Below are 10333 nucleotides of genomic sequence, written 5' to 3'. Positions count from 1 at the left end.
CGAGTTGCTGCGTACCAGCAAAAGGTCGCCCAGTACTTTAACTCCAAAGTTAAAGAAAGAAAATTCAACGTCGGTGACTTTGTGCTACGACGAGTTTTCTTAAATACCCGCGACCCCACTGCTGGAGTACTCGGACCTAATTGGGAAGGACCTTACCAAATTGAAGAAGTCCTTCATCCGGGCACCTACAAACTTGCACGCCTAAACGGAGATCTCGTTCCACGTTATTGGAATGGAGAACACCTGCGCAAGTATTATCAGTGAACAATCCTTTTTAAAGGACTGGCTTGTATTAAATTTTACTTTTTACAAGCTTTGCAAAGAGGGTCAGCCACGTTGTATGGCTAATCGCTCATATATGTAAGATCCTATTTTAGGATCACTCGTAAAGACATGTTTAGTCCATTTTTGAAACGAGATTATAAGGGACTGTGCGCAGCCAGTCATTCTTGCCAACCTTTGTAAATTTATATTTACAAGTATTTGTTCACTACGTGTGTTGTTTTGCTGTATTACAAGTATTACGTTTCCACCCGAGTAGAAATGTTCGAACAGGTCATGGTCAAGGCAAGTGACCAAGGACCTAAAACTCCTCGATCACTTGGGGGGCATATAAGGCACATCGATAGCAAAGCGTACCATGAGGTATGTAAACACATGAAAAAAAATGAGTGAAAGCATGCTACGGTACTTAGAGTATTTTTCAAAATTTATATTTTGTTAAATCAAGCCAAAGTACTATGCTAAGTTCGGTCATACGGACAGATGTTATAGTAAATGAAAATATTATAACATTATAAAGCAATCTTTTACACTGCAAGCATCACTGCTTGGATGTAACTGTTCAAATAAAAGAAAAAGTTTGCTGCCCATGCAGCAAATTCAAAAAAGATATAGTCTTTACATCACGACCAGTGGGTCATGTAATAAAAAGAAAGAAAAAATAATAATAAAAGCTCAAGAGGCATTAGGAGCAGGAGGGTCTTTATCAGCGTTCTGATTGGTCGCATCCTCAACAACTCCTTCTTCCTCTGCGCCAGCGATTCTTGGGGAAGCAAGGATCCTTGCTCTTGCCTCTTCTTCAGCCAATCGAGCAGTGCAGCGGGCCAGTTCAGCATTCCTGATATCCTCTGGAAGGTAGTCAAAGTTGGCGCCCTGGTTGTGTTTCCAGAAGTTATAGAAGCACCGAAGCGTCTTATACCTTTCCAGATTCTTGGAGTTGTCAAGCTTCAGCTGCTCTACTTGGCTCTCAAGAGCAGAGATGGCCTTGTCCTTGGACTGGAACTCCTTGCCTAGTCTCTTTCATTCTCGATATTGGACTCGGCTGGCCTCCTGGTACTCCTCCCTCTGCTTCCTCAAAGCTGCCTTTGAAGCTTCGACTTCTGCCACCTTTGCCACCGCAGCATCCCTCTGCTGGGTGACCACCTCCAGCTCCTTCACATGCTTGGCCTCTGCAGCCTGAAGCTCCTCGGCTGCTTTCGCTTGGTACCTCTCGATGGCCTGTGCCCGAGCCTGGTCGATGGTAGCTTCGGCACGGGTACGAGCAGCAATTGCGGTCAGCAAGGCCTGTGGACAAAGGATAAAAGTTAGAACCTGTTGCAAAGAATAAAAGACTAAGGACAAAGAAATAAGAAGCACTTACGCTGGCCATCTCATTGAGGGTCCTGCTCAGAATTTGGTCGACCCCCATATTCTCTGCCTCAGCCATTGCATCCTTGCAACGGTCGTACCTCACGATGTGTGCAAGGCGGTCCTTGGCTGGTCGCAGGGCGCGGTTCGAAAGTTTGGCCCCGAGGGCTTCGTCCCGCTGGGTCTGTTCTTTGGCGGCTGCAGGTTGAGGATTTGTCGTCGCGGGCGGAGTTTCCTTTTCAGCAGGAGCCGAAGGCTGGGCAGAAGTTTGCCCAGTTGGCGCGTCCTTGGAAGGATCTTCTGTTCGACCCTTCTTGGCAGGAGGTCCCTGGCTTGTTTCGCCGTTATGTCTCTTAGACGACTTTCGCCGAACCAGAGGAACTCCTACTTCCTCCTCAGCTTGGTATAAATCGAAGACATTGGGAGTGGCCATATATGCATACAAGTAAACACATGCAAATGATAAGATAAAGGCAGACAAAAAACTCTTTATAAAACAGAAAAGAGGTCACAAAGTTTAATACCCAAGCTACAACTACTGGTCGCTATACTATTGACTCTATTAGTCACATACTCACTATTTGGCACGAAGAAGTCTGGCCCTAGATTTGGATTATACGTAAAGTTGCCCTCCCCGTCAAACAAGTGACAGGGAATTGGCAAGCTATTTAAAAGAAAAATAACTGTACCGTTTTCATCGGAGGATTCCCCCAAGTCCACAATCGGCTCTTTGGCCTTTTGTTTCCCCTTGCCCTGGGGTGCAGAAGGCCTTTCTGCGGAAGGATTGCCCGTGGATTCCCTGATGGTAACCCCCATCGGCCTCCTGCGCGGAGGAGACACGGGAGGTTGCTGCTCGGGAACTCCCTCGGCAGTGGCATCAGCAATCACGGGTCCTCTTGTTTCATGGCGAGGAGCCAGAAGGCCAGATAGCCTCAAATTTTCATCAGTAACCAGGGACTTGACGCTTTTTTCTGTGTCTGTCATCCTGTCCAATGCGTTGGACCTCAACACCATGTCTGGTGTTGGGGTCGGACGTAACCATGGGCCTGAAAGCAAAGAGTATTTTAAGAAAAATGAAGGAAAATTCACTGATGAAAAATATCGACCAGTAAAAGCAGCACTTACCTCCTCGAGCGAAGGTCAGGTTGTTGCTGATCATGTCCGGAGTAAGGAAGTAATCCTTGCTGTACTGCCCCATGTTGGATATGTGCATGGTGTCACTCAGGAACGTCCGGTTTGTCTCCTGGTGACAAAGATGGAAGAAGCCTGTCCCATACTGTTGAGGGTTGGACTTGAGGTCGAAGAGATAATTGACCTCATGAGGGGTGGGTTCTGGCCATTTTTTAAGTTTGTACAGGAAATAGAGTGCGGCCAGCATTCTATATCCATTCGGAGTAATTTGGAAGGGGGCGACACCAAAATAGTCGGTCACCCCTTGATAAAAAGGATGTAGAGGTAGGGTAGCCCCCGCCTCTATGTGATACCGAGACCAAGCACTATATACACCTTCGGGGAGGTTAGCTCTTTGGTCTGCGGCAGGAATTTTGAGATTAACCCCTGTGAGAGGATACTTCCTAAGGTAGTTGGCAAGCATCCGAGGAGTCACTTGGCTGGTCGGGGAGAGATACCACTCGACATCAGGCAGATTTTGATGGCGAGGGCGGGCCCTAGTTTGGATATTGGGGTCAGGAACAGGATTTTCTCGACTGCTAGTCGAGGGAACCCTAGCCCGTGAATTAGGCTGGGTAGGAGAGTTTGGGCTATCTTCGGAGTCGGGTCTTTTCTTGCCTAAGGATTTAGAACGAGCCATTTGAGGAGGAGATGGGCGAAGTCTAGGAGAAGATCGTGAGAAAGGGATCTCGTGAATTCGGTCGATCGGTTGTTCTTTGCCTTCGAGCAGCTGGGCAAGAAGATTGTCGTCGATGGGCCATTCACCTCCCCACAAATCTGGCATTAAAGTCTGCAAACAGAAGAATGGGGGAGGTGAGGATAGAGAATTTTTAAGACTTTCTAGAATAACGCTGGTCGAGTATAAAAGTTAAGCTTTTATACAACAGCATTCTAGCAAAAGTTAAAACAAAAATTCACACGAACAGTTTGAAAAACAGATCAAAGGGTGAAAGCAAAAAGTTTTTCGTAAAAGCTTTTTCAACTCCCCTTAGGGCCGGAAAAACCCATTTTTCTGCTGGCCTAAAAATCGAGTTTTTTCTTCGGTTTTACGTCCTAAAAAACATGATCCTAACTATCAAACTAACTCGTAACTGTTTTCACCCACAAGACATTCTACTAATAAGCATCTCAACTCAGAAGTAGATAAACTCAAACAGTCAACATACAAGAGCATGCATTACAAAAATGTGAAGCATAAGGATTCGAAGACTTACCAGAAAGAAGGTCGTGAAGATTGATAGGAGTTTTCGGAGATCAGGGAACTCTCGAGCTAAGTCTTGAAAATGCAGAAGAACGGTCTCCAGAAGAAGATGAAAACTCTGGTTTTAGGGTTTCTGGAATGAGTAATGGCGTGCGTAAAAAGAAAAAGAGAACTTCGGAGATGTTATATATAAGTTTGTCTGTGGCATTAAAAGGGAGTAATCATCAGTTTCCCCTTTTTCGAAGTATGGGGAAGCGAGATAGCCGTCGAATTATTACTGGGGAAGTGAAAAGTCATGATTAGACAAGAGTAGGTTGCTGTTGACGCGGTTCTTCGCCAACAGGTAATTAAGAGAAAGAGAGAAGAGGATTAGTGCCAAATATAGAACCGTAACAGATATAAGATCTTAGTGAATGAAATAGGTGACTCGAGACACGTTTTTAAGTGGTTCAAAGGTTAAAATCCTTCTACTCCACTAGTCAATATTATTGATATATTCTGGGTATTTGGTTACAAAGTATATCTCTCCAGAGACTATTTGTTTCAACCCTTATCAACTCCCAGGGTCTCCATATTTATAGGAGAAGGCACCTGGAAGTTGGTAAGGAGGTCATCCCGTGACCTTCTTATTTGTCATATCAACTCTGTGACATTCATGATTAATTCCTAAACCTGACACATAAGTATGGTCAAATCGATAGATAAGGAGGTAATGGGCCGCACGGCCCAACCTAGCCATGGGTGTCTGAACACGCACGTTCCTGCAGCGTGTCCGAGAAGTCAGGGAGATATCAGACACGTGATGTCAGATATATGCACGTTTATCTTGCGTGTGTTGACTTTACAAGGGGTCCTGGCCTCCATATCTAGCTCGTACCACAAGATGTGCATCTGACCCGACCTTCGGCCTTTCGATTCCTTGCTCCAGTCTTGGGAGTCTTGGCGAGTCCTTTAGGATTCCTCGAGCTAAGGGGGTACGACCTCAGGACAGGATCTCCGACCTGGGAGATGTTTACGGACTAACCATGATTTGTCCGAAGCTCGGCCTGCTAATCAACCCGTGGGAAAATCAGGGCGTACAGTTGCTTTTTCCTAGAACACACGAAGGGTTCTGACACGTATGGCGGGGTCATCGAAGGGTCCTTTCCTCAAAAGTTTATTTATTGCTCGTAATAAATAAACTTGGGGGGAAAATGTTATCCAAAAAACTGGCATAGATGACATGGCAAGTGATCCCTGGACACGTGGCTGACATTTGGAGGAACTCTGCTAGTATATCGACCAGAAGGCACATTATAAGCAGTAGGCGGCCCAGTCTTTCCTGAGACCAGTTTGGTCGATGGTTCCGCATGCAACATGATGTTTCAATAAAGATCTTTGTAAATCCCGAAATTAACTCACACAACCTCCTGAGTATCCGATTATTGAGGAGAGAATATCTGTAACAAACTCATGTAATCCCCCTTGAGCCTATAAATAGAGAAAGATAGCTCAAGGAAGGGACTTTTTGGCTTTTAATTATTGGAGACTAGAGTAATTCTATCCGAGATATTGTATTGTTCTTCAGAGGTTAGTGAAACTCATTGAACCCTAGTTCTTTGGTCACCCCTTTGATTCTCACATCAATAACAATCTAAGTGGACGTAGGTTATTACCACATCCTGGGGCCGAACCACTATAAAAATATCGTGTTCTTATTATTTTCGTCATTACGTTCTTTTCAACGCATTCATCCACATCAAGCATATTTTGACTCCGTGTCAGTTGACCAAAATCAGGGTCAACACTTATAATAGGGGTTATACTACTTTTGACCATGTGTTTTGGTCTATTACTCGTTTGAAACCTACATTTTTAGAAATTCTATTTTGGACTTCAATTTTAGTAAGAATAAAATTAGGACTCTAAAATCGATTTTGGTCAAAATATTTTCAAATATTGCCAAAATATTCTTGCATTTATGAAATAAATAATTAATTAAAAATGATATATTTCTAATCATTAAATGTATGTTTTAATTAAATTTTGTAATCATTTAAAAAAAATAAGTTAATACCCAAATTATACATTAAATGTATGTTTTAATTAAATTTTGTAATCATTTAAAAAAATAAGTTAATACTTAACTTATAATTTGAGTATTAACTTATTTTTTTAAATGATTACAAAATTTAATTAAAACATACATTTAATGATAAAAAATATATATAATTTTTGTAACAAATTAACTAATTCATAAATGTAAGGGTATTTCTGTTATATTTAAGAATATTTTGACCAATTCGATTTTAGAGTCTTGTAGAGGCTGAAATTGAAATATACAATCACATAAATCGATCGTCACAAAATTTGATAACCTATAAAACAAAGACAAATGAGTAACCTAGAAACCTTATGACACCGGGTTGGTGCCGACCGAAGGCACTCCGACGGTCAAGTTAATAAACCTATAAACAAATATAACAGAAAGAAAACAACAGAAAGTTAATCCATAATATAGAAATATAGAACTAGATTTGAGATATCAGCAAGAGTCTAGGAAATAGAGGGTGGCTCTGAGTATTGAGCGTAGCAGCGGTGCAATACAAAGAATCAGTTAGAATTTGACTATCTTAGTAGTAGGTAAAATTCGTCCCCCTCTCTCTTCGTCTGATAGGACACCTTTTGTAAGCTCCCTAGGAGAGTCGTTGCCTTCCCAGTCATGGCTTCCTAGAGAAGTGAACCTCCCCTATTTTGGAGGAAAACTTACTCAATTGGGAGAGTGGACTGCTCCCTATTGGATACATATCTTCCCGAGTGCACAACGGAATTCGATATATGGCCCCAGTAGATTACAAAAATTTTGTATATAAAATAATTTTATACAAACGATCCTATGGTTTATATATATTAATCTAACAAAAGAATATTTACCTTTTGAAGCATATCAAGTGTCATTGCTATCTTCTCGTATAATTTTGAACATCCTATCCATGCAGATAAGACTCACACCAAAGTCGTCTATATCGTAATCTCAACACAACAGGATGTGTGTAGGCGTGTAGAGATTCAATAGGACAATCTAGGACTCCATTGATATTTTCAACACGTAAGATCGATGGAGTTTGGGTAAAGAGAAGGGTTGAAACAAGTTCTTTCCTCTCTTTATTTTTCTCCGTGAGAAAACTCTCTCTGGAGCGTTCCAAAATTCCTAATAAGGCTTAGTGCCTTGATTAGGAGGTCAGGAGGGCAATATTGGAATATTATGTGCTTATATGTAAATTAATTAGATATTTATGTGATTATGTGAATTACATGGGTTATATTATTATACAGCTAATTATGCATGTGTTAAGTGTATTAAATATGCAAAACATGCCTGCTTTTATTTAAAGGGGTATATTTGTAATTTTGACCCATTGAGGGTATAGTTGTAATTATATGATATTATGTGTTTGAGAGCACATTATTATGTGGATATATTTGGCAAGAGTCGGTCCTTTCGGGCAAGATAGCGGCTTAGTCACAACAGGGGATTTATACTCGGCTCGAGGTGAGCCAAATGGGTATTTCGATAATTCGGTAAGTTACCAAGACTCATTGGAGAATGAGTCGTATTTTGGGAAAATAGCGATATTACGTGTTTGGCAGAATTAATTGGGAATTTTAAGTGAGTTGTGAGACGGGAGGGTAAAATGACGATTTTTCCCTTGAGGGGCTGAGAAAAAATAGTTGCCTTGGGGGCGTTTTGGTCATTTGGACCCTTAATTTAGGTAAATCCAATTCAGTTTATCAACTCAGTATACTCTCTCTTTTTCTCTCTCCCTAAGTTCTCTTGGTGCTTGAAGAGAAATTTTGTAACGCCCTGGATAGCCAAGACCGTTACACTGTGTGTTTATAAAAGTGCTAGACTTGCTAATCAAGTCGTTAAGTTGAAAACGTGTTAATGAAACTATTGTGGAACTAGGGTTAAACGATTTTGGTCTTAAAAGCAGCATTTCTTATAAATAAATATTCTTTGTTTACACGGGATCCCAAAATCGGTAGAATTAAAACCATTCACAAAAGATTCAAGATTTAATTACAATATTAGCCATACTAAGGCAAAATAGACAGTTGAGCAATCCCTGTCCAGATCTACTCCTCGGCCATGGCGACCGAACAGCTAACTATGTACATTCTACCCCGCGGCCCTCCACCTCAGGGTTGGTCCAACTTGCCTTTACCTTTACCTGCACCACGTAGCACCCGTGAGCCAAGGCCCAGCAAGAAAACACAATAATAGAGCATAAGCAGTCAGCAAACAATCCAATATCTCATATCACACAGGCATGTTCTCAATCATACAAGCATTCATAATAATCAAGTATTCAACATACTAAACATATCAACTCATAGCAATCACCAATTTACAAATGATAACTAGGGTTAGTGCCCTCAGGCCTCACCCTCTGTTTATCCCACTGACTCCGACCCGCTTAAACCGAGTTCAGTGAATATTAAGCTGTCATCGGCTACCAGTGGCCAAGCCACGCCCTGTGTGCAAATATTGTATACGACACCCTTAGGCCATCTATCACATGTCCCATGGCATAATACCATCATTGACATTATACAGATATCAGGAGCACTTAGTCCCATCACAAACATATAACCGGGTGCAGTTTTCTTACCTTTAAGTTTGCTAGCTTTGTTCACTTTGATCCTTGAGCACGATCCCCCTTGAGCCCTAGCGCGCACCTAGTCACAACCACAGGTCAGAACCATCACCAAACCTCTAGTCCAAAACCTAACCTTGGGACCAATCCCGAGCCCTCGGGAAGCTCTAATTCCACCACACGGGGTGGTGGAATCGAACCCCGAACCCCCGGGCAAAAACCCTTGAAAATAACTCAAAAACCCCTTTATGGAAGCAGGGTAGCGCTACAACGCTCTCTGGAGGCGCTACAGCGCTACAAGCAGAACCAAAATCCCCCAGAAAACCAAGCCTAGCGCTACAATGCCCAAAGGCTAGCGCTGTAGCGCTAGTTACAGAACCAACACCCCTGCATTTTTCCATCCTGCGATTTCCTGAGCCAACCCTTACCAAAACTTTTCCAACCTTCAACCAAACTTAAAAACAAGCTTACCAACACACTCCACTCATCCCAAGCATCCCAAATACATAAAACCCAATCACATGCACCCGTAATCTCAAAATTCACCATGGTTGAACCTCAAACCCAAAAACTTCATCACAGCAGTCAAAACCTCAGAATTTAAAGCTTAGAATTTCATACCTTCAGTGGGGATTCGACCCTAAGTCAGCTTCTACACCTCCTTGGCCTACTCCTCCTCAAACCCCTGGCTTGAATTCCCTAGAGTTCCCACCAATTTCAGCTTAGACACCATAGTTCAATACCAAAACCAAAAACTGAAGAAACTCAAAGTCTTACCTCAACTAAATGGCTTGTTCTTGCTAAACCCTTGCCAATTATTCAAGCCAGACCAAGAACTCTTGCCTCAAGCTTACTCTGGTTTCCCCCTGGGTTTCTGCTCCAAAATACCTCAAGAACTGGTGAAGAAAACCTAGACCGACCTTGACAAAATGGCCTGCTCTTCTTTCCATTTTCTTTCCTTTCTTTTCTTTCTTTTCTCAGACTTCTACTTCATTCTACAAAATCCACTAAGCATAAAGCCCCGGTTACGCCTATCTTTATATGCCAAATGACCACAATACCCTCCCCTTTAATTCTAAATCCTTTAATCCACTTAGGGGCATTTTGGTCATTTTACTCTATTCCCGCTAATTCCTCAAGTGTCTCTAATATTTCCTGCTTACTTCCCGAAACCTAATTAATCACCAATTATATTCCTCGATGTCAAAATAGACCCCAATATGTTCACTAAATTCCCATTTATACCCCGAAGCTCGCCCCGAGCCGGGTATAAATCCCCGCTGTGATTTTTTCGCTAACCTACTCACTAGGATCGTCTCGAATCACATATCACAAATATATCCACATAATAATGTGGTCTCAACAGTTATCACATATATATACAGTTATGCCCTCAACGGGCCAAAATTACAATTATGCCCTTTCTAACCTAATCAGGGCCTACATGCATACTAATACACATAGCCATGCATCTCATATATTCAAATAGTCATATAACATGCTTTTAAATCATTAAATCACATATATTCTAATTATGCCCTCCCGACACACTAATCAAGGCCCTTAAGCCTTATTAGTAAATTTGGGTCGTTACAACTATCCCCTCCTAATGAGAATTTTGTCCCCAAAATTTACCTAAATAACTCGGGATATTGACCCCGCATCGCTGTCTCAAGCTCCCAGGTCGCCTCCTCGA

This window comes from Humulus lupulus, chromosome 2, assembly GCF_963169125.1.
Source record: "Humulus lupulus chromosome 2, drHumLupu1.1, whole genome shotgun sequence".
Taxonomy (NCBI): Eukaryota; Viridiplantae; Streptophyta; class Magnoliopsida; order Rosales; family Cannabaceae; genus Humulus; species Humulus lupulus.
The sequence above is the reverse complement of the archived record's forward strand: the minus strand, read 5'-3'. Positions refer to the sequence as shown.